General features: G+C 36.4%; 1 protein-coding gene across 2 annotated transcripts in view; it reads left to right on the top strand.

Annotated features, from left to right (window-relative positions):
• Nucleotides 1-27,821, top strand: part of AstA (allatostatin A) — a 74,318-nt gene that overhangs the window by 21,334 nt on the left and 25,163 nt on the right. Inside the window, exon 1 of one of the 2 annotated variants that reach the window (XM_073962679.1) lies at nt 2,431-2,857. The exons of the other annotated variant lie outside the window; for it this stretch is intronic. The gene's annotated coding sequence lies outside the window, so the exon portion shown is untranslated. Of the gene's footprint in view, nt 1-2,430; nt 2,858-27,821 lie in introns of those variants that run through there. 2 annotated transcript variants of the gene reach the window in all.

Below are 27,821 nucleotides of genomic sequence, written 5' to 3'. Positions count from 1 at the left end.
CTACTCAACTGGCCCAACTGCTTAATCAATGCACTCCCTGTCCCGATAACATATCAGGACAATGGTAAAACATTGTTCACTCCATGCAAACATCCGCAAAATCAGTACTTGGATACCAGAGACCTCCACCAAGGAATCCATGGTATAACCAGGAGTGTCTCCTGCTACTGAAGAGAAAAATGCGGCATATATGGCTACTTTACAATCAGTAGCAACGCGTAGCGCACGAGAGAGGTATCGGGAGAAAAGGAGAGAGGAGAAACGTCTTTTCCGCCGGAAAAAGAGAGAGATGGAAAAGCGGTAGTGTGAACAAATCGAGATGTACAGAAGACAGAATGAAGTCCCAAAATTCTACCAAAGAGTGAAACATCAAACTGATGGCTTTGGAACTGGCACATCCTCCTGTAGAGACCAGTAAGGTAATCTGGTAACTTATACAGATAGTGTATTCAGGATATGGAAAGAACATTTTTCAAAACTGTTGGTATCCAATAGCAACGAAGACGACGTAGTTACCACAGACCCAATCCCAGAAGATGGAATTAAATGCATACCGCCCAGCCAAGATGAGGTAAAGACAGCAATAAATCGGCAGCAGGAGCCGATGGCTTACCAGCCGAGCTGTTCAAAACCGGAGGCGACACGCTGATAAGGTGTATTTACCAGCTAGTTAGCACCATCTGGCAGGAAGAACGAGTACCCGACGATTGGATCCTGAGTATCCTGTGCCCCGTCCACAAGAAGGGAGGTAAGACTGTATGCTCTAACTATAGGGGCATAAATCTACTCCCACAAGATCGTGTCAGGGATATTGTGCGAACGACTAATGCCTATGGTCAACGAGATAATTGGACGATACCAATGCTTGGTTTAAGTAAGCATCTCGTCAAACAAAAATAACTCTCTACAAAACACTGATACTACCCGTGCTGATGTATGGCTCCGAAGCCTGGGTACTTGCGCAAGCAGACACGGCAGTGCTTGGTGTGTTTGGGAGAAAATTTCTTCGAAAGATCTACGGACCAATCTGCGTTGACGGTGAATATCGACGTCGCGTGAACCACGAGCTGTATCTGCTATACAACGACATCAATATAGTTAAACGTATCGAGATGCAGCGATTGCGTTGGCTAGGCCATATCATACGAATGAGCGAAGATGAACCCGCTAAAAAGGCGTATAAATACGGACCGCTTGGCGGCGCACGCAAATTGGCAGGCCAAGGAAACGATGGCGCAAACAAGTTGATGATGAGATGAAAAGGCACGGTATTCCAGAGTGCGAAGCAACAAATAGAGAGAAATGGAGATCTTTTCTTAGTTCGGCCTATGGAACAAATGTTCTGTAATGGGCCAGCTAAGTAAGTGAGTAGGTAAGTAAGTAAGAAGTTCATTGAGGTAACGTACTTTGCATTGCCCTACGTCGTCATAACATCCAAAATTATTTGATATGGATGTCATTGCCGTTGAGCATTATATCCAGTGGCTTTATATATTATTGAGGAAGTCCATCCTTCCCGAAAGTTACAAAAATTCAGTGACTGTTTTATATTCTGATATTTCAGTCGAAAAAAAAACCGAATAAACCTTATAGAATTTTAACATTTGAATTTCCCGATGCTAAAATCAGTTATTGAGTATTACTTAGTGGAATCCAAAAGACAAAGGTAGATCTAGAAACAGCTTGCGAAGAGGCCTTGACATAGAAGATTTAGAAATATTTTACTTAGAACTTTCACCCCTAGATATCAACAAAAGTTTAGGTTTGCCCGTTTGTAAGCATCTGCTTGCAAAACATACTTTAAATGCGCGCCATGTCACTAATACCAACTTCCAACTAAAAATTCACCTTTTGGTATTGTAAATTCCGATGTATTGGTAAAGTGTTCCCACCTGTTATCTATTTGAGAAAAGAAATACAACGACATTCGTGTACATGTCGTGTAAGTAAACAAAGCGCGCACACACACACACTTCATCAACAACTTGCCAAATGTGGTGGGAAACTGTGTGTGGGTGGCATTGCTAGCAACGGCTGTGGTTTGTTGAAATTCAATACAACAAACAACATGTTGTCTAAATACTGTTCCCACCACTACTTGTTGCTTAAGGAAGCTGATGACGATGGCATAAAAGATAATTACGTTGATAGCAGTAGTGGTGGTGGTGATAAAGTTGATGATGACGAAGGAGCATTGTGAAAAGCTAGATAAACTGCTATGCGTAATGATATCTATGATGTGTTGGTGTGTGGTGAATGCTATTACCAACAATGTTGTTGTTGTAAATGAGGGTGCTAGGTTTTCCTTTTTGTTGTTGTTTAGTTAGCGTAGAAAAGCAACAGTGTTACAAGCAAATGACACTCGCGCACACACACACACACAAACACGCTTACTTTCATACTTTACCATTAGACAAAGTTAGTGTAGCCACTGTACGTTTAGAACCACACCAAACTTAACGGCATAGCATCGCATGGCATCGTCCACATATAAGAGCCATGGATGTCAGCAAATATTCTGCAAAAGTTAACCGACATTTGACCTGTGCACAACGTAACAAAACAAAAATCCTCTACTTACCAAGAAGTGAAACATTTTCCTTGGCCAGCGGTAAAATTAGCAAAAATAACTAAAAGTGAATAGAAACTGTTGCAATTGCCAATTTGTTGGAATTCAAAGGAAAAAAGTGTTTTTACAAATCGCATTGATTTGTTGTGACGTTTTTTTTTTGTGAAATAAAAAAGGAAACTTTATAGTTAATATTTGGAGGACAACAATAATAATCTGCCAAATAAATTCTGAGTTTTATTGGTGAAATAAAGTTTTTTCTTATCTGTTTTCAACTAAATTTGAAAAGTAAGTGGAACAAAACGTTTTCTTGTTATTTTATAAAATGAAAATAAGAACATTTTCAATAGAAAAAAGTGTATGTTATATTTAGAAAAATAGAAAAGAATATTAAATATGGTGCACACAAATTTGAAAAAATAATATGAAGTGTCACTATATGTGTAAATAACAAAAGACAATTATCGATAAATGAAAATATTTTAATGGTCCGTTTCATTAAGACGTTTCGAATTCAAATTTATTCGAAGCACTACCAAACCTTTATTTTTTGAAAAATATTTGATTTATTTTTGTTTTCAATTAAACAAACATTTTCTGTAATAATAGGCACGGTGCGCCTTAACTAATTTTAAATGGAAGGTGCTTACACCTGGGAAGTTTTTGCAGATTCTGAAACTACAATGCTCATAGATGAGAAATATCAAGAAACAAAAAAAAAAAAATCGGCGGAGGGATTTTCAAATAAATCGCGATTTAAGTTCACATTTTTAGGGGTTCTTTAGGTTTTCACGATTTTGCTTGGAAACCGCGAGCCCTATGTAAATGGGCCTAAAGAAAATGTTGTAGCTGTGAACTGTGACTGTATCGCCTCCTTATAAAACAATGTCATTACTGCAATTTCCCAAATAAAACTTTTATACCTTGAAAATGGTACAACCTAGGAAAAAATAAATCATCCAGTCTTGTAGAGAATTTTCACAGCTTCAACATTTTCTTTAGTCCCATTTTGATATGACTTGCGGTTTCCAAGCAAAATCTTGAAGACTTTAGATAAAAACCTAAAAATTTGAACTGAACCTCTATATCTCAAAAATGGTAAAACCTACGAAAAAACATAAGGGTCAGTCTTGTAGAGAATTTTCACAGCTACAACATTTTCTTTAGACTCATTTCGATGCGACTTGCGGTTTCCTTGCAAAATTGTGAAAACCTACAGAACCCCTAAAAATGTGAACTTAAATCGCGATTTATTTGAAAATCCCTCTGCCGATTTTTTTTGTTTCTTGATATTTCTCATCTATGAGCATTGTAGTTTCAGAATCTGCAAAAACTTCCCAGGTGTAAGCGGTTTTCATCAAAAGTTAGTTAAGGCGCACTGAGCATAATATTGTTTTATAAGGAGGCGATAAAGTCACTGCATTGTCTCAATTTGAACTTCTATATCTTAAAAACGGTAAAACCTACGAAAACATCATAAAGGTCAATCTTGTGGCGAAATTTCACAGCTACAACATTTTCTTTAGGCCGATTTACATAGAACTCGCGGTTTCCAAGCAAAATCGTGAAAACCTAAAGAACCCCTAAAAATGTGAACTTAAATCATTAAAGCATTGTAGTTTCAGAATCTGCAAAAACTTCCCAGGTGTAAGCACCTTCCATTTAAATTTGGTTAAGGCACACCGTGTAGGAGTTTGGCAGTAATTCGAAAGAATTTGAATTCAAACTTCAATAGTTACCAAATATTGTCCAAAATAAGATTTGCCAATTGTAGCTTTGTTAGTGAATTTTATATACATGTTTAATTTAGTACGACTTAGTTAATTAACAACAAACTGTTACCGTTAGTGAAATGTTGTAACTCATTTGTATGCTGGACAAAAATCGTTAGAAATTAAGATTCTAAATAGCGGATTCAAAATTTAAATATTAATTTGTTAGACTATCGTTATGGATTTTTGGTATTACCAATACTTTATTTCGTCGCTACAGTACCGACAATATTTGTTAATTAGCTACAGAGTAGTACTACATTCATTAAAAAATATTGAGTGCAGTGGTTCAAAATCGTTTTTCCTGGTCAAAACTCTGTAAATTTTGAATGGGTAGACATATTTTTATAATAAATCTTTTCAAAAAATTAAACATTTGTTAAAAACATTAAAAAAACTACTTGGGTTTTCATAAAACTTATTAACTTATTAAAAATTTCAGTTTGTGTAAAAAGCTATAATTAACCCACTTAACGCCACTGGCCGTTTAAACGTCACCAAAAATGGTTGCAAAAATTGACGTAAAACTCGGGTATTTTCGCATATTTTAGTGGGATTTTTGCATTTGGTTATAGTATTGTCCGTTATCTGTCATTCCATGCTTAAAAGGTTCCATTTGCTCTATGCATTTCCACGCAATCGAACTAAAGCGCAAGCATCTCAAAAAATCGACTTTTTTGTTATTTTCGACTTTTGATGAAAATTTTAAATATGTGATAAAAATTTAATCAATAATGTTACATTCATATAACTTCTGGGATTTGTAAGGGATGTTGTAAAAGTATTTTCTGAATCAAAAACCAAGGGATTGTCATGTAAGGATACACTTATATTACCCTTCAAAGTTTTCGGTACTTTTAAAAGAAGGCCCGATTGCAGGAAAACTATTCGTTTTAGAGAAAAAAAGTTATGTATTAAGAAATGCTTAGAAAGTCCCAATAATATAATTTTCATACAGAATTTTAAGTTTTCTCGCCAAAAAATTTCTCGGCGCTAAGTGGGTTAATAGGGTAGTCGGTATGAAAAAAACACATATTTTTAACCATGTAATTTAAATATATTTAAAAAAAGTATTAAACGGACGGAATGGGACAGGCACAAAAGCATATTATGGCTGAAAGGGGATACTCTCAAGCATAATTATGCGAACATCAAACTTTTTTCCGCGCTGTTCTCTAACATTTTTTGTCGATTAAAATTGGAATTTCACTAAAATATAGCTCACTTTGTGTAAACGCTAAGGTAAATTAACAAGGTTCTTAAAGGCAACAATCATACCTTCCTAACAAAAAATAATGAACACAATATCTGTTATAGCTTCCAAGAAATAATAATTTATTTCTCCAGAAATTTGCAAAAATTACGTATTTTCCAAAATTGGGGGGAAATATTCCTCTTTAGTAGCACGTCACGCCCACAAGTTCAAATATTTTGAACTAACTTTTTGGCTTCCCTAGTGCCCGAAATAGAGATAGGTTCACATGTAAATTTCTAATATTTTCATAAATCAGATGACTATTATTGAAATTTATAATTTTATGTTATGGAGTTGGGCACTCCCCATGATCTCAATATATAATATTTTTGGGTTTGATACAAAATAAAAAAGTCTTATTTTTTGTGCGAAATAATAATAGGTACAGTGCAGATTTGAGGAATTTACAGTTATAAATTTGAGGAGCTCCCTACTAAAAATGTGTTTCTTGAAAGAAGATGTAAAGTGTTGTATTAATCTACAGTTTGAAAATAATTCGACCACAATTAGAATTATTTTCAAACTGTAGATTAATACAACACTTTACATCTTCTTTCAAGAAACACATTTTTAGTAGGGAAGATAAGGTAAACCTGTGTTTGTCAGAGGCTAGGATCGTTTCAAATTGCGTGAAGGGAGTATTAACTAAGAAAATAAATCCAGTTCCTCTCGAAAGTATCGTTCACACAAAGCTTCTAGACGAGAATAACAACGACATTATGGTTTGTGGATTAGACACATTTTCACATATAAAAATTATAAATAAATAAAACAAACCTACTCCATTTTCACATGTAATACGAAGAATTTCAGTTTTAGTTGGATTATTTCATATGAAATTGGAAATACTTCATTTGTAATTTGAGAATTCCAATTGAATTTCGAATTATTTTATTTGTAATTTCAGAATTCCAATTGAAATTCTAATTATTTGATTTACAATATTTTGATATTCGAAACATTTTATTTGTAATTCGAAATATTTTATATGTATATAACATCAATGCAACAAAAACTTTTTTAAATTTTTTGTTTCGAATTTCAAATGGAATAATTCGAATTTCAAATGAAACAAGTGAGAAAAGGCTATAGTTGGGACGGTGCCAAACACTACCCCTGTGCATAAACATTTTTTAGGGAGATACTAAACTTTTCACCTATCTGGATTTTATACCAAATGAACTCTTACAACATCACAAGCATTTCGCCAATTTTAGTAAATTTTAGTATCTATATTGTTGAAACGCATCCAACCAAACCTGAGATACTCCTCAGTACAATTCAAACAAAAGAACTGGAAAGTGGGATGTGCGGTAACCTATTTTGCATCATAATAAAGGTGAAAATTTCCTCATCCATTGACGGGCTTTCCTTTTGGAATAGGACTACTAAAAGCGGAGAAATTCGCATAAGAATAAAACTTTAAATTTTTGTCCATATAAGTTTTTTGCCCATTCCGACTCTTGGATATTATCCGACTATCACCAAACTCAATATGCTTCTATTCTTAACCACCAAAATTTCGTGACGATCCTTCCAAAATTGCGACTTGTTGCGTGATTACAAAAAATGGAAAAATGGGATGAATTACCGATTTTTGTGATATGTTCGTTGTTTGACCTACGCCAACCTATTTTGCAACAATTTAAAGGACATCTTATCTTCTTCCATTGACGGGATTTCCTTTTGGAATACGCCTACTAGAAGCGGAGATATTCGCATATGAATAAAACGTTGAGCGTTCTACCTCAATTATTGCGGGCGCTAGAGTAAATACAACAGACTGACAAACGGATAAGGCTAGATCGACTCAGAATTTTAACCTAATCAAGAATATAAATATTTTATGGGGCCGTAAATGATTATTTTGATGAGTTACAAAGAGAAAATGTAACTTAATATAGTACCTTCCATACTATGGCGGAAAATAGAAATGAGGGTGTATAAAACTTATTACAAATTTTAAATACGGCAACATTCAGTTTTGTTAACGAGAAAAGATCTTAACCCATGTTCCAAAAACAGCGAAAGTACTAGCCAATTTTTTATACCCTCAGCATTTATGTATATGAATACACTTTCATACGGGCAAAATGTGCCTCATCGAAATAACGGTTTTAGACCCCAAGTATGTTTGGACGAAATGTGTTTCAGACAATTTGGAGTTGATTTAGCCATGTCCGTCCGTCTGTCTGGCTGGAGCGCACGATAACTCTCGAACGGATCAACCGATTCGGTCCAATATTTGGCTTTCGTAATATTTTGTCCAAACTTACTTTAAGTTTGAAGATGGGCTATATCGGTCCACTCCTTCCGGTACCTCCCCCACAAAAGTTCGGAAATGTTCGGAAAATTTGTGCGCACGATAACTCTTAAAAAAAGTAACCGATTTGGTCCAAATTTTGCATATCGTGAAATTTTTACCAGACTTAGATGAGGTTCCAATATGAACTCAATCGGTCCACTCCTTCGGGTACCTCCCACACAAAATTTCGGAAAAATTCAGTTTAGGACCAGCTCTCGAATCGCTTCGGTTTTTGTAGTAACATATTGTATTCACCGCCCCTCCATACGACGGTACAAGCTTTATCTGGGGCAAGTCCATTCTTCCTGAGAAAACAGCCTGAAAGAGCAAAAAGCCCCTATGACATCGTGTGTAGTAGTTGGAGCTCGAGATAACTCTCGAAAGCATTTGCCGATTCGGTCCAAAATTTGGCCTTCGTAATATATTGTCCAAGCATACTTTAAATTCGAAGATAAGCCATATCGGTCCACTCCTTCAGGTACCTCCCCCACAAAACTTGAAAAATGTTCGGAAAATTTGTGCCCACGATAACTCTTGAAGGGAGTGACCGATGTAATCCATACTTAACACATACTAATATATTTACCAGATCTAGATCATGTTCGAATATGGACTATATTTGTCTACTCCTACTGGCACCACTCACACAAAATTTCGGAGAAGTTCACTTTAAGACCTGCTCTCGAAAAACTTTGATTTTTGTTGATGCGATTTGCTTTCGCTACCTCTATTACAATGGTAAAAGTTTTTTCAGGGGCAAGTACATATTTCTTGGGAAAACAGCCCGAAAGGTGTAAAAAAAACCCTATGTCACCATATGTGGCGGTCGGAGAGCACGATAACTCTCGAACTGTTCAACCGATTTGGTCCAACATTTGGTCTTCGTCATATTATATCCATATCCGGTACTTCTCCCCAATATTTAAAAAATGTCACTAAAATGCTAAGATGATATCACTTGATGGAGCAACCAAATTGGTCCAAACTTTGGATCTCCTTATATATTGTCAAAATTTAGTTTAACTTTTAAAATGGCCCATATCGGTGCTCCCTAAGGGTACCTCCCCCACAAAAGTTCAACATTTGTGTCTTAGAGCAGATAATTCCTAATCCAAATTTTTGTCGGCAAGTTCAAATGCCCAAAAAGGGCCAAAAAATTCTGAAGAGACCTTAAATACATTCGATCTGTCCGTAGGTGAAAGTTTCACTTCACATTGGCTGAGGGTATATGGTAATATTCAAAAAAGTTTTACAATCGTTGAAGTTGAGGTTCACCATTTAATAAGTCGCGAACTGTTAATATATTTTATAAAATATGGATACATTTATATTAATTGAAGTATTTTGGCCAAGATCTCATAATATGGGCCATAACAAATAATTTTCGTGGAAGCTGCGTTGGTGGTAATATAAAAAAATGGGAAAAATGTGTTGAAGTAAACAAGTTTTTTTGTGTTCTTTCATTACTACAGAAAATTGTTCTTATGTAATCTTTTTTACTGGAATTGAATATAATATTCAATATTTAACAATTCTTCGTAATCCATAATGTACATATGTGTTACACATTGTTTATAAAGAAAAATAACAAAATGCATTTAGAAACCACATTCCGTCAGGAATTCTTTTTTTTACCGAATCGACATAAAAACGAGTTTTCGCTATGTTGATATATTCGTAGAATATAATTATTCATTTCTTATATTATTGTTTTATAAAGAATCTGTTCTTTTGCTATTATTTGTTAACGAAGAAGATCGAAAGGATATAAACAAACTCCTTATCAGCAATTCAGTTTTATCTAGTTTTTTTTTTCATTTTGGAAACATTTCTACATTAACTCAATGCCATCGAACCAAAAAAATTCAAAATATGTTTACACTACTTTATAAACGGATTTATAGATACCACTTTTATTAACATTTGTTTTCGAGTTCTGAGCAAAAACAATTCATTTCATAGGCTGAATGCTTAGACACTTTCTGTATGCAATACTTGGACTAACCACCACACGATTAGGGCAAATAACCAAAACAAAATCATCATGTGTAAATAATTAATACCCCATTCCTAAATGCGTAATGCAATTCATAACATTTAAGGAAATTTTTGCATATTTCGTATATACTATTAAAATTCTTAGTATCCGCAGAGATTCACTGAGTGTTGATTATTTAAAGGTAAAAGCAATATGGACACGCTTAAGATTCACATCACATTTGTAAAAGAGGGAATACACATATCCGTATCTTTAGTATATGTGTATGTAGTGTATGTATAGTTGAATGCATACGTACATTCAAATATCTATTTGTTGTTTTTATATTGTTTTTATGTTTGCGTTTTTTTTTTTTTGGTTTTGCCTTTGATTGCTTTTACACCGGAAAGAAATTGCCCAATTGAAAAAGCAACCCCGAACAACAGCAACAAGAACATATGGTTTGAAAGACTTTTCTCTTGAAATCTCAGCATTTTATTGCTTTAAGAAGTTCGTGTTTTTTTGGTACTATTCGAAAAAGATGTGCGTCACTAGTTTAGCATGAAATGTAATATAAGAAATTTTAATTTAATTAAAATGGTTTTTCGTAAGTTTTTTCGCTGCAAATAAAACATTTTGTTTTTCGAAAACATAAAAATAAAACAAGTGGCGTATGAGTGTTAAAATACATGTAATGAATCATACGCACCATTTTAATCAGACCCAATGAACGTTATTTTTTCCACTCACACAATTTAAGTAATTAAGGGACGAATATAATTACACACTACCACAATAACAATTGCTCTGAACCTACAAGAATCAACATTGTTCAATATTTCTGTCAAATTTATAAATGAGAAAATTTAGATTTTTTAAATAGTAGACTCTTGCAGGTTCTGGAACAGAGCAAATAATACTTGCTCCCGAAAACAAATAAAAAAGTATCAGTCGCCTGATACTTTCAATTGAAACACTTTTTTCCAAAAAGACGTATGTATGTATTTAGGGGCTATTCAGAATTTTGGGCGCATAAACTTGCTGATAAAAATATGGAATGGACCGATCTAGTCCATACCGACATAGTTCTTTTGGAAGTGGTTTTTATATTTCGGGAGTCATTCCTTTCGGTAGATATTGTGCCCACCTGACATTTCAGTTGGTCACCATATAGTTTAGAGCTTTTGGACCATTATATCAATAAACCTGGATTTTTCTACGAAAAATATAATAACGCTGTAAACAGGACAGAATCTTAAACGCACTTAAACAAAAATGTTGAACATTTTGAACATAAACTAAGTTTGGACAAAATATTTCGCTATCAAAAATTTGGACCAAATCGGTTGCTCCGTTTATAGATATCGCTCGCACCATTTTACCGAATATTTTCGAACTTTTGTGTGGGAGGTATCGGAAGGTGTGGTCCTATAAGCACCACCTTGGAATTTCATCTAATATTCAAGGAAATATTATGATATGCAAAGTGTGGACCAACGCAATATTCGGTTCAAGAGTTGTCGTGCACACCAGCCACTACACATGCTGGCCGTAGGAGTTTGTTACAGTTTTCGAGTCATTTTCTCATGAAGTATGGACTTGTCACTCAAAAAACTTGTACCATCGTTATAGGAACCTGATTATCCTGGGTCCCGTCCACAAGAAGGGAGATAAGACTGTATGCTCTAACTATAGGGGCATAAGTCTACTCCCTATTGCCTACATGATCGTGTCAGGGATATTGTGCGAACGACTAAAGCCTATGGTCAACAAGATAATTGGACCATACCAATGCGGCTTTAGGCCTGGCAAGTCCACCATTGACCAAATATTTACCCTGCGGCAAATCCTGGAGAAGACCCAAGAGTTGCAGATCGACACCTACCACCTTTTTGTCGATTATAATGCAGCCTTCCACAGCCCGCTGCGTTCAAAGGTATTCCAAGCCATGTCTGAATATGGTATCCCCGCAAAGCTCATCAGGCTTTGTAAAATGACTTTAACTGACACGAGGTCCACAGTTAAAATAGGAAAGAACCTCTCCGAAGAGTTTGTTACCAAAAGAGGTTTCAAACATGGAGACAGCCTTTCGTGTGATCTCTTCAACATCCTGCTGGAAAAGGTTATACGAGAGGCAAACGTCAAAAGAAGTGGCACAATCGACACCAATAGTCACATGTTACTTGCTTATGCTGATGATATAGACATCATGGGCCGATCAGTAAAAGAAGTAACTGATACCTTTATAAAGGTCGAAGAAGAATCTGCTAAAGTGGGTCTGGCGGTAAACGGTGAGAAGACCAAGTTGATGGTGTCGACGCGCAATGCGTCCATTGAGCTCGGACCGACTGTGGAAGTTGGTTCCTATAATATTGAGATAGTAAAATACTTCGTCTATCTCGGCACCTCCGTAAACACAACAAACGACATAAGTTGTGAAATAAAAAGAAGAATTGTATTGGCCAACAGATGCTACTTTGGTTTAAGTAAACAGTTTAAACACAAAGCCACATCTCGTCAAACAAAAATAACGCTCTACAAAACACTGATACTACCCGTGCTGATGTATGGCTCCGAAGCCTGGGTACTTGCGCAAGCAGACATGGCAGTGCTTGGTGTGTTTGAGAGAAAAATTCTTCGAAAGATCTACGGACCAATTTGCGTTGACGGTGAATATCGACGTCGCATGAACCACGAGCTGCATCTGCTATACAACGACATCAATATAGTTAAACTCTAGAAAGGCGTATAAATATGGACCGCTTGGCGGTGCACGCAGAATTGGCAGGCCAAGGAATATATCGCGCAAACAAGTGGATGATAAGATGAAAAGGCGCGGTATTCCAGAATGCGAAGCAACAAATAAAGAGGAATGGAGATCTTCTCTTAGTTCGACCTATGGAACAAATGTTCTGTAATGGGCCCGCTAAGTAAGTAAATATCGTTATAGGGCCCTTAAGTGCAACCTTTGTAGGAACAATCAAAAGAGGAGATCCTAAACAGCACTTTTCCGAAATTTTGTGTGGTAGGTACCCCAAGGAGTTGACATGTACAGTCCATAATCCAATTTGATCTTTGTCTCATTTAAATATTGGGATGTGCCAAATCGGTCACTGCCTTCGAAAGTTATCGTGAGCACCGTTATAGCGAAAAGTTAAGAACTTTTGTGGGGGAGGTACCAAAAGGAGTGGATCCATATGGCCCATTTTATATATAATAAAATAATTGTACCACAAAGATCCCTGAAGGGACGAGGGAGACTTTTCTCATATCAATGGGTGCACCCCAATCCATATTGGCTCAATGATATGGGACCTACTTTTTATTGCCGAGTCCGAACGGCGTGTCTTAAGACACCACTTGTAGAGAAGTTTTTCATGGCTTAAATACTCAGGAAATGTCGCCAACTTTACTGAGAGGTAGTTTGTCACTGCACATAGGTTTCAATCAGGAAATTTTTGGCCAAAACCCTATTTTTGAAGTTGCAAAATTTTAATTTGTTTTTGCGCAGAATAATAAAAAACACATCAAGTCAACCGAAAATAATTAGTTTTTGTAAATACCGTTAGTTTCCGTTGATTGGCGCAGTACCAAAGTTGATACTTTTTTATGTAAAAATAAAACAGACTTTGTGCTGCAAAATATACAATTTGTGTTGTATTGCGTCGCTGCATAAATGTACAGAAGTGAGACCAAAGTTATTATGAATCGGGAAGCTGTTAGTGAGTACTTTCATAATATTTACAAAAAGAACGAAGAAATTTGTAAACTTAGCGTAATAAAAGCAATGTTTTTATATATATTGAAAATTATTTTTTACAAATATTTTTTAAATATATTTAAACTTTTAAAAAAATGTCCAAATTTGTCCACCTCCAAATCGAATTTGGAAGCTAGCAGGGGGTCTGTACTAATAAATTCAGAAGTCAAATCTTGCTCAAATTTGCCACAGTTAAAATAAAGTGTATTTTTCTATTTTAAGATGCGAGATTTTTTCGTAAATACCTGTTTTGACTGTACGTAGTATCCAATTGAAATAGAACGGTAATACCCACATCTATCAACCGATTTTCCTTAAAATTCATATTTAAGGATTTCAGAGTGTAGAAAACTAGTATGTATAATTTTTTTTGAAAATAGGTCCATTTTTTGTCATGGCCCCCACATAAAAGTTCCGTCCGATTTTAGATATTTTGTGGATTTTAGCGACACTTTATGACCGATTCGGCAGAAATTTGGTATTTTGACCTCTTGGAAGATGTGAATCCTTCTTACCAAAAATTATTAACATAGGTCAATGTTTTGGTTTAGACCCCACACAACGGAACCACCCTGTTCAACAAATTTTGGCTGTTTTTGGTCATTTTGGTCTATAAAAAGTAAGAATTGCTGTTTGTACACATTTATTATAAATAATAATTCATTTCAATACAAAATGGACGTTGAAATAGTTTTGGCCAGAAAATTTGGATTTGGGACCATTGTGCACTGTTGAAAATTTTATGTTGCCTAGCCTGGGCGGGTGTGCATACCTTGCACCACGGTGGCCCATTTTAGAACTTGATTTAAGTTTGAGCAAAATATTATCACTGTCACATTTTGGAACGAATTTGTTCCATCCAACACTCATGGTGCCATAGCGGATTTTTAGAGCTTTCGGGCCATTAACTCAGTATGTATGAACTTGCCCCAGAAAATACTTGTAGCGTCTTAATGGGACAGTTTTTACAACAAAAATCAAAACAATTCGAGAGATGGTCTTAAACTGCACTTTTCCGAAATTTTGTGTGAGAGGTATCCGAAGGAGTGGACCGATATAGTGCACATTCGAACTTCATCTATGCCTGGTAGAAATATTATGATGAGCAAAGTATGGACAAAATCGGTTAGTCCATTCGAGAGTTATTGTACGCATAATTTTTGCGAAAAAAAATAATTTTTGTGTGGGAGATACCCGAGGGAATGGACCGATATGCCCCATCTTATACTAATCATAGGCAAAATATTAGGAAATCAAATTATGAACCAAATCGGTTAAACCGTTCTAGAGTTATCGTGCGTTCCAGCCAGACAGACATTGGTACATTGCTAAATGGACTCAAAATTGTGTGAAACGGATTTCGCCCAAATCCATTATTTCGATGAGGCACATTTTGTCCGTATGAAAGTGTATATACCCTCGTTAGCATAAATGCTGAGAGTATAAAAATGCTTCAAAAGTTACTTTAAAGACAAGCCCTAAATTATTGCGTCTGCGTTATTCAAAACAAAAAACAAAACGCCTACACAACACGCAATAATTTAGGTTTTGTCTTAAAATACTACAGACCCAAGAAAACTTTCTTGGAAAATAGTTTGAATTTTCTTTTCCCATTTTAGGTGAAGTTTAAATTAATGTCAAAATGAATTTTTTGCAAGGAAAATTTTTTCGAAAGTATTTTTAATTTTCATTTTCTATTTTCTACAAAATAGTTGTCAATGGCATGAAGATATACCTCGGGAAGATTTCGGAAAACTACTAGATTTTCAAAGTACAAATTTGCTTATACATTTGTGTTTTTTTTGTTAAATAAAAGTAAAAATTTTACTAATGGTGGTGGAAAGGAATCTTCCAATACAGAAAGAATGCACATTATATTAAGGCATTTTATGTTGCAATATTCTATTACAATATTCTATTACAACTGTGTTGTTATTTTTTCATTGCCTCAATTTTTCCTGAAAAAGGGTAAATCAAACCCTTTCAAATATTTTAGCAAATAAATATCAATTGAAAAGGTTTCGATTCAATTGGCATACGCCTTGCAGTCATTTTTCTGATAGAATACTGATACATTTAATAACAAAGTAATTTAAACGTTTTTCCTACTCTCATTTTCAAAGAAACTAAACGAGAAGATCACTACCACCAACCACCACCAACACAGAAGCAGACAATCAAAACTCTGCTTGTCATTTTCCAAAGAAAATAATAAACAAGACATTAATATGGAAAAAAATTAAAAAATAACAACATCCTCCCAATGACCCCAAAACAATTCACTGTCACACATAAAGGATTTTAATAGAATTCCTTGACAATAATTGATTTCAAGTGTCCTTAAGCAATGGCAAGCAATTTGTTTCGACTCCCAGACATACACAGAAAAAAAACGAACAAGAAAACGTCATAATATCACAAGATAATGTCCCAGCATAAAACTTTAAGGTCGACACAAAGCCAAAGGGACAGAAGCTTAAGAAGCAAACGAAACAGAAAAAAAACGCAGGCAAATGAATAGAGCCAAGAAAAAAAAATCATTATGAAAATGAGAAAATATGCGAAAACGCGCAACATATGAAAATGCCCTCAAGTTATAAACAAAATAGAACAATAACAAACACCACACACTCCCACACACACACTGTGTCAAAGTACGTGAGTTGTGCAGAAGTGGTAATAGGGAAATGACCATCCAACAATGGCCAAATGTAATAAAAACACCAATACCACCACAACACTTCGTGCATATGTATGTGTGTTATAGGCAAACGAAACAAAAACCTATGACATCTTTAATAATAGCAAATTGCATGTCAGCTCTTTGAATATCCAAAATCGCCCACAGGCTGTGAAGATAAAAATCATAATCGAGCAATAGAAATATTATTGAAGTTTTACTGAGATTTGAGTATTATCAACAAATATTTATTAATAATTTTTGAAAAATATAGCAATTCTAAGGGATGCAGCGTCTACATATATTGAACCAAATGAAATGATTATCAATCACTGTGCTTACCTCGAAGAGTTTATGAAACAAGTAAAACAGTATCGGTCAGTTTTGCCGACAGAGAGGGTATATCTCAACCTGTGCCTGTACAAAACATCAAAAGAATAGGAGCGCTAAGCATAAATTTGCTATTGTATATTCCGAAATTTAAGAAAGCAAATAGCATTGTCGTAGTTGACAAAAGATGTTTTGCCAGCTAAATTGTTAGCGTGGGCTTAATCATTCCACTGAGAGACCCAATCTGCCTAGTCTAAACAGAATTAACCCAAAATAGCTAAGTCTACTAGCAAAACATTGGTGCGAGATGTGTATAATGGAACCACTACTTAGTCATTCTTTTCACTAGTAGTTGTGCCCACCAGCCATTTTGATTGGTCACCGTATAATTTTTTAGAGCTTTTCCGCCATTTCGTCAAGAAGAATAGACCTACCTGAAAAAAACTTACTTACTTAGCTGGCCTTTCACAGAACATTTGTTCCATAAGCTGCTCTATTTTCCCAATCTGGGATATGTAGCTTTCTGATATCTCGTTTCACTTGTTCGGTCCAACGAAGCTTTGGCCTTCCAGATCTGCGAGAACCTCCATGCGGCCCGTATTTATACGCATTTTTAGCGGCTTCATCATCACTCATTCTTATAACATGGCCCAGTCATCGCAATCGTTGTATCTCTATTCGTTCAACTACATTGATGTCATTGTATAGCTGATACAGCTCGTTGTTCATACGACGCCGATATTCGCCGTCAACACAGATTGACCCGTAGATCTTTCGAAGAATTTTTCTCTCGAACACACCAAGCACTGCCTTATCTGCTTGAGCAAGTACCCATGCTTCGGAACCATACATTAGCACGGGTAGTATCAGTGTTTTGTAAAGTGTTACTTTTGTTTGACGAGAGGTGGCTTTATTCCTAAACTGCTTACTCAGCCCAAAGTAGCATCTGTTAGCCAACACCATTCTTCTTCGTATTTCACAGCTGATGTTATTTGCTGTGTTTATGGCGGTGCCGAGGTAGACGAAGTCCTTTACTACCTCAAAATTGTAGGTACCAACATTCACAGGTGGTGCGGGGTTTGTGGACATATTACGCGTCGATACCATCAACTTGGTTTTTTCGCCGTCTACTGCCAGACCAACTTTAGCAGATTCCCTTTCGACTTTTGCAAAAGGTGTCAGTTACTTCCTTTACCGATCGATCCATGATGTCAATGTCGTCGGCATAAGCCAGTAACATATAGCCATATGTTCGTGTTCGTTCGTGTATATCGTTCCATTTCTTTTGACCTTCGCGTCTCGTATGACCTTTTCCAGCAGGATGTTGAATAGATCAAACGACAGGCCGTCTCCTTGTCTGAAACCTCTTTTGGTAATAAACTCTTCGGAGAGGTTCTTTCCTATTTTAACTGAGGATCTCGTCTCAGTTAATGTAATTCTACAAAGCCGAATGAGCTTTGCAGGAATACCAAAATCAGACATGGCTTGGAACACCTTTGAACGTATAGTGCTGTCGAATGCTGCTTTATAATCGACGAAAAGATGGAAGGTGTCGATCTGCATTTATTGGGTCTTTTCCAGGATTTGTCTCAAGGTAAATATCTGGTCAATGGTGGATTTGCCAGGTCTAAAGCCGCACTGATAGGGTCCAATAATTTCATTGTCCATAGGCTTTAGTCTCTCACACAATATTCCAGATACTATGTTATATGCAATAGGGAGCAGACTTATGCCCCTGTAATTGGAGCACACAGTCTTATCACCCTTCTTGTGGACGGGACAAAGGATGCTCACGTTCCAATCGTCGGGTACGCGTTCTTCCTGCCAGATTGTGCATACATCTTATCAGTGTGTCGCCTCCGGTTTTGAACAGCTCGGCTGGTAGGCCATCTGCTCCTGCCGCCTTATTATTCTTCAGCCGGTTTATTGCTGTCCTTACCTCATCTTGGCTGGGCGGTAAACATTCAATACCATCTTCTGGGATTGGATCTGTGGTATCTTCGCCGTCTTCACTGCTATCGGATACCAACAGTTTGGAAAAATGTTCTTTCCATATCCTGAGCACAATATCTGTATCAGTTACCAAATCACCTTGTTGGTCTCTACAGGAGGATATGCCTGTACCAAAGCTATCAGTTTGATGCTTCACTCTTTGGTAGAATTTTCGGACTTCGTTCTGTCTCCTGTACATGTCTATTTGTTCACACTCCCTCTTTTCCATCTCTCTCTTTTTCCTGCGGAAAAGACGTTTCTCCTCTCTCCTTTTCTCCCGATACCTCTCTCGAGCGCTACGCGTTGCTACTGATTGTAAAGTAGCCCTATATGCCGCAATTTTTTCTTCGGTAGCAGCACGGCACTCCTGGTCATACCGTGGATTCTTTGTTGGAGGTCTCTGGTATCCAAGTACTGATTTTGCGGCTATTTGCATGGAGTGGGCAATATTTTGCCATTGTGCTGATATGTTATCGGGACGAGAAGCGCTTTCATTAAGCAATTGGGTCAGTTGAGTGGAAAATGCTGTGGCTATCTGTTGTGTTTGCAGCTTAGCGATGTCCAACTTTCGTGTTGTGTCTGTCCGTGCTTTATTTGCGACGTTTAGATGGGTACGCACCTTTGCTGCTACGAGGTAATGGTCCGAATCTATGTTTGCTCCTCGGAACGATCGTACATCCAACACGCTCGATGAATGTCTTCCATCTATCACAACGTGATCAATTTGATTTATTGTTCTTTGGTCTGGAGACAGCCAAGTGCCCTTATGAATATCGAGATGCTTAAATCTGGTACTGCTAACTACCATGTTTTTTGCCGCTGCGAAGTCTATCAGCCTCATTCCATTGTCTGATGTTTTACTATGTAGACTGAATTTCCCTCCACTGCGTAGCGCTATCATTTGCATACCACACTGGCGCCACATAGCTTTCCACAGACCGGCCTATTGGGGTCTACAATTTTCTTTGTAAGCACCTTAAGGGCTGTAGGCCAGCTATTTGAGGACCTTGCTCCTACTTCAGATCTTGTCACAAATCGCTGTGACTTGAACATCATATCGAAATATACACCCAATATTTCAGGTAGTTTGTGGTCGGAATCAGGAAACCATCGACCAATAAGTTCAGGAAGAACCTCATTTCAGCCGTCCATGTGGCGAGCAATGTGGCAATGGGTAGGGGGCGGTAGAACTGCACTAAGTCAGCTATGTAGACAGTCAACCTATATCATCGACGATAGGTGCCGAGAAGAAGTCAAGAGCAACCATTTTTGTTCAGTCACACGGTCTATTCATCTTCAATCCTCAAATGATGTGCGTGGATATGGGGTGTAATGCTGTTCTGGTGCAATGCATTTTCCCGAATTCGTGCTGTTGTCGGCCGACTAGGAAACATTTGCTCATGATGGAAAGGAGTAGTGTCTCGAGAATCTTCACTGCTGCTGACAGGAGAGAAATACACCCGTCCAATTTTCCAGGATTCTGGTACTATGAGTGGCTAACCATAAATTGAGGACACTTGTCAAATACTCAACTCCGGGTTCAATCAGTTGCTTAATCATTACCATTGGCCATCATCGCTCATCGTAAATTGTAATGAAACCTCATCGGTTGGGAGGGCTCTTACCTACACGGGAATCTGAAACAGTGATTGGTAAATTCTCTGAACCCTTGCCAATCAACTTTTCCATGCAGACTGTGATATAATGTTGGTCTGAGACGATGATATGAAGTTGGTCTGAGCCAAGGGAAATTACGGGTTGAAAGGACACATCATTTATCAGGACGGTGGTGATGTCTGCCGGGGCAATTTCCTCTTTTCCTCACAGGAACATCTTCGTTCACCGTGCAAACTGTGAAACTATCAATTAGCTTATAACACTGTGCAACACAATGGAGGTGAAAGTCTGGGTCACGGAAAATTTCTCTTGGGGAAGAAAGACACCGAAGGACAGATCCGCCGTGAGTCGAACTTCCGCGTCATGGCTTGATGAAGTTTTTGCTAGAGACCCTGTAAGATATCTAAAATTAGCGTTATATCTTTGCTAACTGTTGTTTTAGCTTATTTATGAGATGAAATGTCTTCAGTCAAATCTAATGAGGATCTTTTTCGTAGAACATTTTGTCCTTCTAACTCTCTTCCTTCAATGTCCTTTTCCTCCTTTATTTTAAGAGCCGCTATTAAAGTACCACAAGATGACGTTTTTCAGCTTCGAAATGTTCTGCAAAAATGTCGCTCAGAAAATTTTAGGTACGGCTCTCATTGACAACTGATCGATTTTGTCGCGTTTTCGTGGTAAGTACGACTCACGGCGGATCTGTCCTTTGGGATTCTTAACATACTCACCAGCGGCTTTCATCTCCAAAAGGAATTACATCTGCCACAAGATTTGTGTTCACAGTGTAATGAGAATTGAAGTCCCCTAGGTCCATACGTTTATTGCTCTCTAAAAGCGAACTAATATCAGTCATATAATGCAGGGCACAACTACATATTCGCCGGCGGTATGTACCCAGCAAACCAAATGTCTGATGTCCGACACGTCTGAACAATTTCGGAAGCAAAGACGTTCAGATTTCGTTCCGATTTCTAAACGATTTTTCGGAGAGGAAATCGGAACGAATGTCGGAAAGAAATTTCCTTTCCGAATTTCCCAAGGATTTTCTTCAGATTTCGTTACGAAATCGGACCAAAATCGATCCGATATCGCTCCGACATTTTGTTCCGAAATTATGTCAACCACTTCATACAACTTTCGTTAAGATATCGTTACGATTTCAGATCAGATATGGGATGTATCGTCCGAATTTTGTTTTGATTTCGTTACGATGTCTGTACGATTGGTTTGCTGGGTACACACTAGGCACTATCCCCATACACTCCATATTCGGTTGACTACAATCAAACTCAAGCGACGGATTTACCTATGTCGTCTGCATGCGTGGCACCCCGGTAATACATCGCTTCACCGTCATCTGTAGCTTGCAAAGTTGCAATGGTATCAACGTTTGGGTAAATGGCCCTACTTTCATTACAAGTCTTCTTTCGTGGGGCTAAAGGCGAGAGGCGATAAGGAATAATTTACAGGTATCCAGCCCCGGCTCACCCACATTAAAGGGGAGTTCCTCAATCACTGGGCGGAAATGATTAAATAATCTTTTTTTTTAAATTTTTGCCTTTAATTTCTCATTTGCTTATCACTTCACCTTGGACTTCAAAAGTGTTTCATTATTTTTCGAGTGGAAATTTAAGTGTGACCAACGCAAAAAATACTTATCACAGTTTATATTCAATTTATTTTTTGTTTAAGTTTTAAACTGGTCCTGCATTTTAATTGGCTGAAATGCCGCGCTTCCTTGTAATAGTTGGCCACGTTAACATGATGAAACAATTTTTTTAGTCTTGACTAGAGAGACAGCGAAAACAATTTTCTTTTCTTTACTTTGGTTCCTTGTGAGTTTGCGTTTCCTTTTTAGTTAGAGTTTTTGTTCCATTCTTTTGGCGTTTTTTCTCTTCACTGCACTTTATTTGCAGCACATTTAAAATGTTTGTGGGCCCATTGAGGGTTTACACTTCATAATATTCAAGTTGTTTTTTCATATCTCCTTGGATTACATGCAACTATTATGAAGATGTAGTGGAAATTACCTAGGAAGACAAGTTGAAAAGATTTTTAAATTAAAAAATGTTTGAAATAGACAAGGTTTACAATCGGTCTTAAAATATAAGATGCTAAAAAAAAACAATCAGATTTTTGGTTTTATTTTATTATGTTTTTTTTTAATAATGAGTGTTTATCCTTGAGTTTATTTTATTTTTGGAATTTATAAAAAAATACGAAAAACATTCGAAGAAAAAAACAAACAAAAAATATTTTTCATTCTCTATTAATTTCCTTTTCTCATTCCTATGTGTACTGTAGAAATATTGAAGATTCAAAGTTAATTTGTGGAATTTAGAATGTTAATTTGTGGAATGTATTTAGAGTTTTAAATCTTTATTTGCAAACGCCGAATTCTTTAATTATATTTTTGTTTAATATCTTTATGTAGCACAACATTCTGAAACATAAATCTCATTTCCGTGTTAAAGGAACTCTGTTTCAATGAACTTTGTCAACCCCTGACACTATCCCAAAGTAGAACATAAATTCCCTTTGTTTTTGTTGTGTTTATAAATCCTAAGCATAAAATAATTTATAAACATAATAACGTATGTATGTATGTATGTATATATTGGCGGCTAAAACGAAAGTTTTGAAATTCAATACAATTACTACACATACACAAACACACTCACATAAAGACAGGAAGCATAACGACAATAAACAGAAGCAAAATGCTTTAGCAGCATCTTAGCCACAACAATGACAGCAACATAAATACCTTAACGTGAAATAAACACCAATGCTTTCCAAGAAATTTCACACGAATACGAATACTAGGACAATGAGTAAGGCCGAAAGGCCATTGATGACGATGATGAGGTTATTTAGTTAGTCTTTAGTTCCTGCTGTAACTGGTTTTTGCAAAAAAATGCTCATCATGGCCATTAAAGCCGCTAAACCAACTCCCACTTAACACAACGTGTAAATAGTCTCAACTTTAGAAACTGTGCAAAAATGCTAATTTCTTGTTAGTGATTTCTCATATCCGCTGGAACAATGACTTTCTCATTTGCTGTGATTTGCTGTTTTTGTGTTGGCTTGGCAATGTTGTTGCTTGCTGGCTATGCCTGAGTAAATGTCCTTTAAAGGCCAGACTCATAAATAAATATTTTTAAGCACTTGGTGTTGCTGTATAAGAAAATAAACAAAGAATTTAGTTAGGATTTGTATTGCCTACGCCTTGAAGGAAATAAGAAGTATTTAAATAGTGTATAATATAAATATGGTAAAAAGCAAAAATATTTAAATTTTTTTTTTAATTTTCATCAGGGGCAAGTCCATACTTCCTGAGAAAATAGCTTGAAATGTGCAAAAAACCCCTATGACACCGTGTGTAGTTGTAATATTCGTAATATTCGTAATATTTTGTGCAAAATTTGGGGATTGCCATGTAAGAATACACCTATATTACCCTTCAATTTTTTCGGCACTTTTAAAAGAAGTCTCAATTGCTGGAAAATTATTCGATTTAGGGAAAAAAGTTATTTTTTAAAAAAAGAGAGTCTCAAAAATATAATTTTTACCAAAATTTTTAAGTCTTCTCGCAAAAAAAAATTCGGCGCTAAGTGCGTTATTTACAGGTTATGATCTCTTCGAAGATCCTTTGGAAAGTTATTCTGATGGTACTCCTTGTGGTGCTGTTTACAGACATATTATGTTTTTCGTGGGCAAGTCAATACTATACTGCCTGACATACTGGTCTAAAACCTCTAAGTTATATCAATGAGTACACGCCTATTCACATTGACTCAATGATGTGGGACCTACTTTCCATCACCGAGTCCGAATGGTGTGTCTTATCACACCACTTGTAGATAAGGGTTTCATGTCTGAAGTACTCAGGAAATGTATGCCGACAATCAACTAAGAGGATTTGCCACCGCCGGAAATTTTGATGTTCTGATCAGTATTTCTGAGGAGTGTTTTCTTCCTATAGTTAAGTTAGATAAAACAAGTAAAAAAGGTATCAGTCGGCTTTGCCGACAGAGATATACCCTCAGCCTATGTGAATTGGTACTTTCATCTACGGACAGATCGAATGTATTTAGTGTCTTTTCAGAATTTTGTGGCATTTGAACTTGACGACAAAAATGTGGATTAGGATTAAAGTTCAAAATTTTTGCGAAGGAGGGAATGGACTGACATAGTGCATTACGTAAGTGGATCTTATTTTGAGAGTCATATCTTTTCGATAGATGTCGCGCCCTCTAGTCATTTCAGTCTGTTGGACCAGTATGCCATGAAGCATGGACTTGTCCACGAAAAACATAATATGGCTGTAAACAGGACCACAAAGAACATCATCGGTATAAATTTCCAATGGATATCCGAACGGACCCTAAACTGCACTTGGACCAATGGTGAGCAAAATAGAAAAAGAGAAAATTTAAGGGAGAATTATTATTTAATTTTTCTTGTTGTTTCATTACATATTTAGACATTTTTAAGCACTAATGTTACTTAAAATCGTGCTACAAATGAATTTTTAAAGAATTATTACAAAAAATACTTAAACGCCAAAGTTTTGTTGAATTAATTAAATTAAGAGTATTTTACAGAAACCACCAGTGGATGGCCGTGCACAGGTCTGACTTGGACACAAATGTTGAACTTTTGTGGCGGAGGTATCCTAAGGAGAGGACCGATATGGACCATTTTAGAAGTTAAACTAAGTTTGGACAAAATATGACGAAGGCCAAATCGGTTTATCAGTTCGAGAGTTATTGTGCTCTCCTGCTACTACATGTGGTGCCATAGAGGTTTTTTCAACTTTGGGGCTGTTCTCCAAAGAAGTATGGAAAAACTTTTGCCGTCGTAATTGAGACAGCGATTGCAAGTTGCTTCAACAGAAATAAAAGTTAGTCAAGAGCAGGTTTTAAACTGAACTTATTTTGTGTGGGAGGTACCCGAAGGAATGGACGAAAATAGTCCATATTCCAACCTGATCTATATCTGGTAGATATATTGACCAAATCGGTCCTTCCCTTCAAGAGTTGTCGTGCGAACAATTTTTCCGAATATTTTTGAACTTTTGTGGTGGAGGTACTTGAAGGTGTGGATCGATATGGCTTACCTTTGAACTTAAACTAAGTTTGGACAAAATATTATGAAAGCCAACGGATCGGTTCATCCGTTCGAGAGTTATCGTGCGCACCAGCCAGACAGACGGACAGACAGACAGTCGGACGGACATGGCTAAATCAACTCCAAATTGTCTGAAACACATTTCGTCCAAATATACTTAGGGTCTAAAACCATTATTTCGATGAGGCACATTTTGCCCGTATGAAAGTGTATATACCCTCGTTAGCATAAATGCTGGGGGTATAATAAGTATGCTGCGTTAAAATAGTGGAAAAAATAAGGGATGAAATTAAAATATCTTCTTCTTTATTTGCAAATTCGTTTTCCGAATATTAGCGACCAATACAATTTAGTTACATTTCAAAATTGTACATGTTCATAAATTATTTATTAAATCCGACAATCCTTCTCTGTGTCTCACCATGCTGAATAAGTTTGTCTCATCTCGAATACCAGTCCATTCTTTGATGTTATCAAGCCATGTTAATTCCTTCCTTCCTCTAATCGGGTTTCCTTCAATTTTTATGCGGGTTATGTTTTGAATAATTTATATTTTTTGTTCCTCATGATATGTCCCAAATACGCAGTTTTTCTCCTTTTTATGTTTGATATTAGCTCTCTTTCGCAATGCATTTTCCTCAGTACTTCAACATTTGAAACATGGGCAGTCCAAGGAATTTTAAGTATCCGCCTATATATCCATATTTCAAAAGCTTCTAACTTTTTAATGTCAGTAGATTTTACGGTCCATACTTCCATTGCGTACAGTAGGACTGACTAGACATATGCTTTAATAAAACGAGTTTTCGTGTCAAGATTAACGTCATGGCTTGTAAAAACTCTCTTGTACTTCAAAAATGCATCCCTCGCCAATTCTATTCGGCATCTTATTTCCTTCGACGAGTCCCATTGCTCGGTAATTGTGGCTCCGAGATATTTAAAACTCTTAACTCTCTCTACGTTTAAATTATGAATTTTTAATACTGAGTTATTATGTCCTTGCTTTTTGCTTATAACCATAAACTTGGTTTTCTGGATAATAATATTTAGGCCATACTTTTCACTACAAGTTGCGAGGGTAGCCACAAGTTTCTGAAGTTGAGATATGCTATGTGCCATTAAGGTTGTGTCATCAGCATTAGATGTTGTTTAAAATCGAACCGCTTATATTTATACCATATGGAAGTCTGTTGACCGATTCCTGAAATATTTGTTCGGAGTAAATATTGAAAAGCAAATGAGACAGTATACATCCCTGTCTGACTCCTTTGGATATAGGTACACATTCTGTCATTTCTCCGTTCACCTCGATTTGAGCAATCTGATGCCAGTAAAGGCTCTATATACATTGAATTTCTTTCTGCTGTATGTTTAAAGTTTTCAGAATATCTATCAGTTTATCGTTTCGGACATTGTCGAAGGCCTTTTCATAATCTATGAAACATAGAAATACATCCTTTTGGACGTTTCTACATTTCTGTATCAAAGTTTGTATGGAGAACAGAGCCTCGCTGGTTCCCATACCTTCTTCGAAGCCGAACTGGGACGTTCCCATTACATATTTGCAATTTGGATATATTCTTGAATGAATAATTCTAAGGAATATTTTTAATGCGTGGCTCATAAGACTAATTAGTCTGAATTCATGGCAATATTTGGCGTGAGATTTTTTGGGGATGGTAATAAAAGTTGATTTTAGCCATTCCTGTGGATATTGACCTGTATCATATATCTTGTTAAATAATTCTGTTAAGAGATCTATATTGTCATTATTAATCAATTTCAAGATTTCAGAGGGAATATCATCTGGACCACACGCTTTCTTATCTTTTAGCGACTTTATTGCTGATTCCACCTCTCTTCTATTTATTGCTGTTCCTGTTAGTGGTTGTGCTGTTCAAAGATTGATCTGTTGTCGTCGGTAAAAACATCTTTTATGTAGTCTCGCCATAGAATTTTCCTTTCATTGATATCGAATACGGGATTATTGTTTTTATTATATTACATTCGCTGGCGTTTTTCGGTATGCTCCGGCAGTTTCTTTTAATTTTCGATGGAGGTTGAAAACGTCGTGAATTTTTTGTAATCTTTCAATCTCCAGACATTGGCTTTTTAAATATTCATTTTTTGCAACGCGTATAGATGTTTGAATCTCTCTATTCAGCTCCCAATATACTTCATAATTATTATTTTTATATTTTCGTCTCTGATCCATCAAATTAAATATATCTTGTGTCATCCATTCCTTGTTTTTGGATCGTTTATAATATCCTAGAGCGTCTTCTGCTATGAGCTTGAGTTTATTTTTAACATCGTTCATATGTCTTCAACGGTTTCGCTATTGATTGCGTTTAATTCCTGGTTTATCCGGTATTTTAGGCTTGTTTTCAGAGATATATCGTTAAGTTTTTCCACGTCGAGCTTTCGTCG

Source organism: Musca autumnalis, unplaced genomic scaffold, assembly GCF_047663935.1.
Source record: "Musca autumnalis isolate F117 unplaced genomic scaffold, ASM4766393v1 scaffold_1, whole genome shotgun sequence".
In the NCBI taxonomy this organism is placed as follows: Eukaryota; Metazoa; Arthropoda; class Insecta; order Diptera; family Muscidae; genus Musca; species Musca autumnalis.
This window is presented reverse-complemented; position numbering and strand designations above follow the sequence as displayed.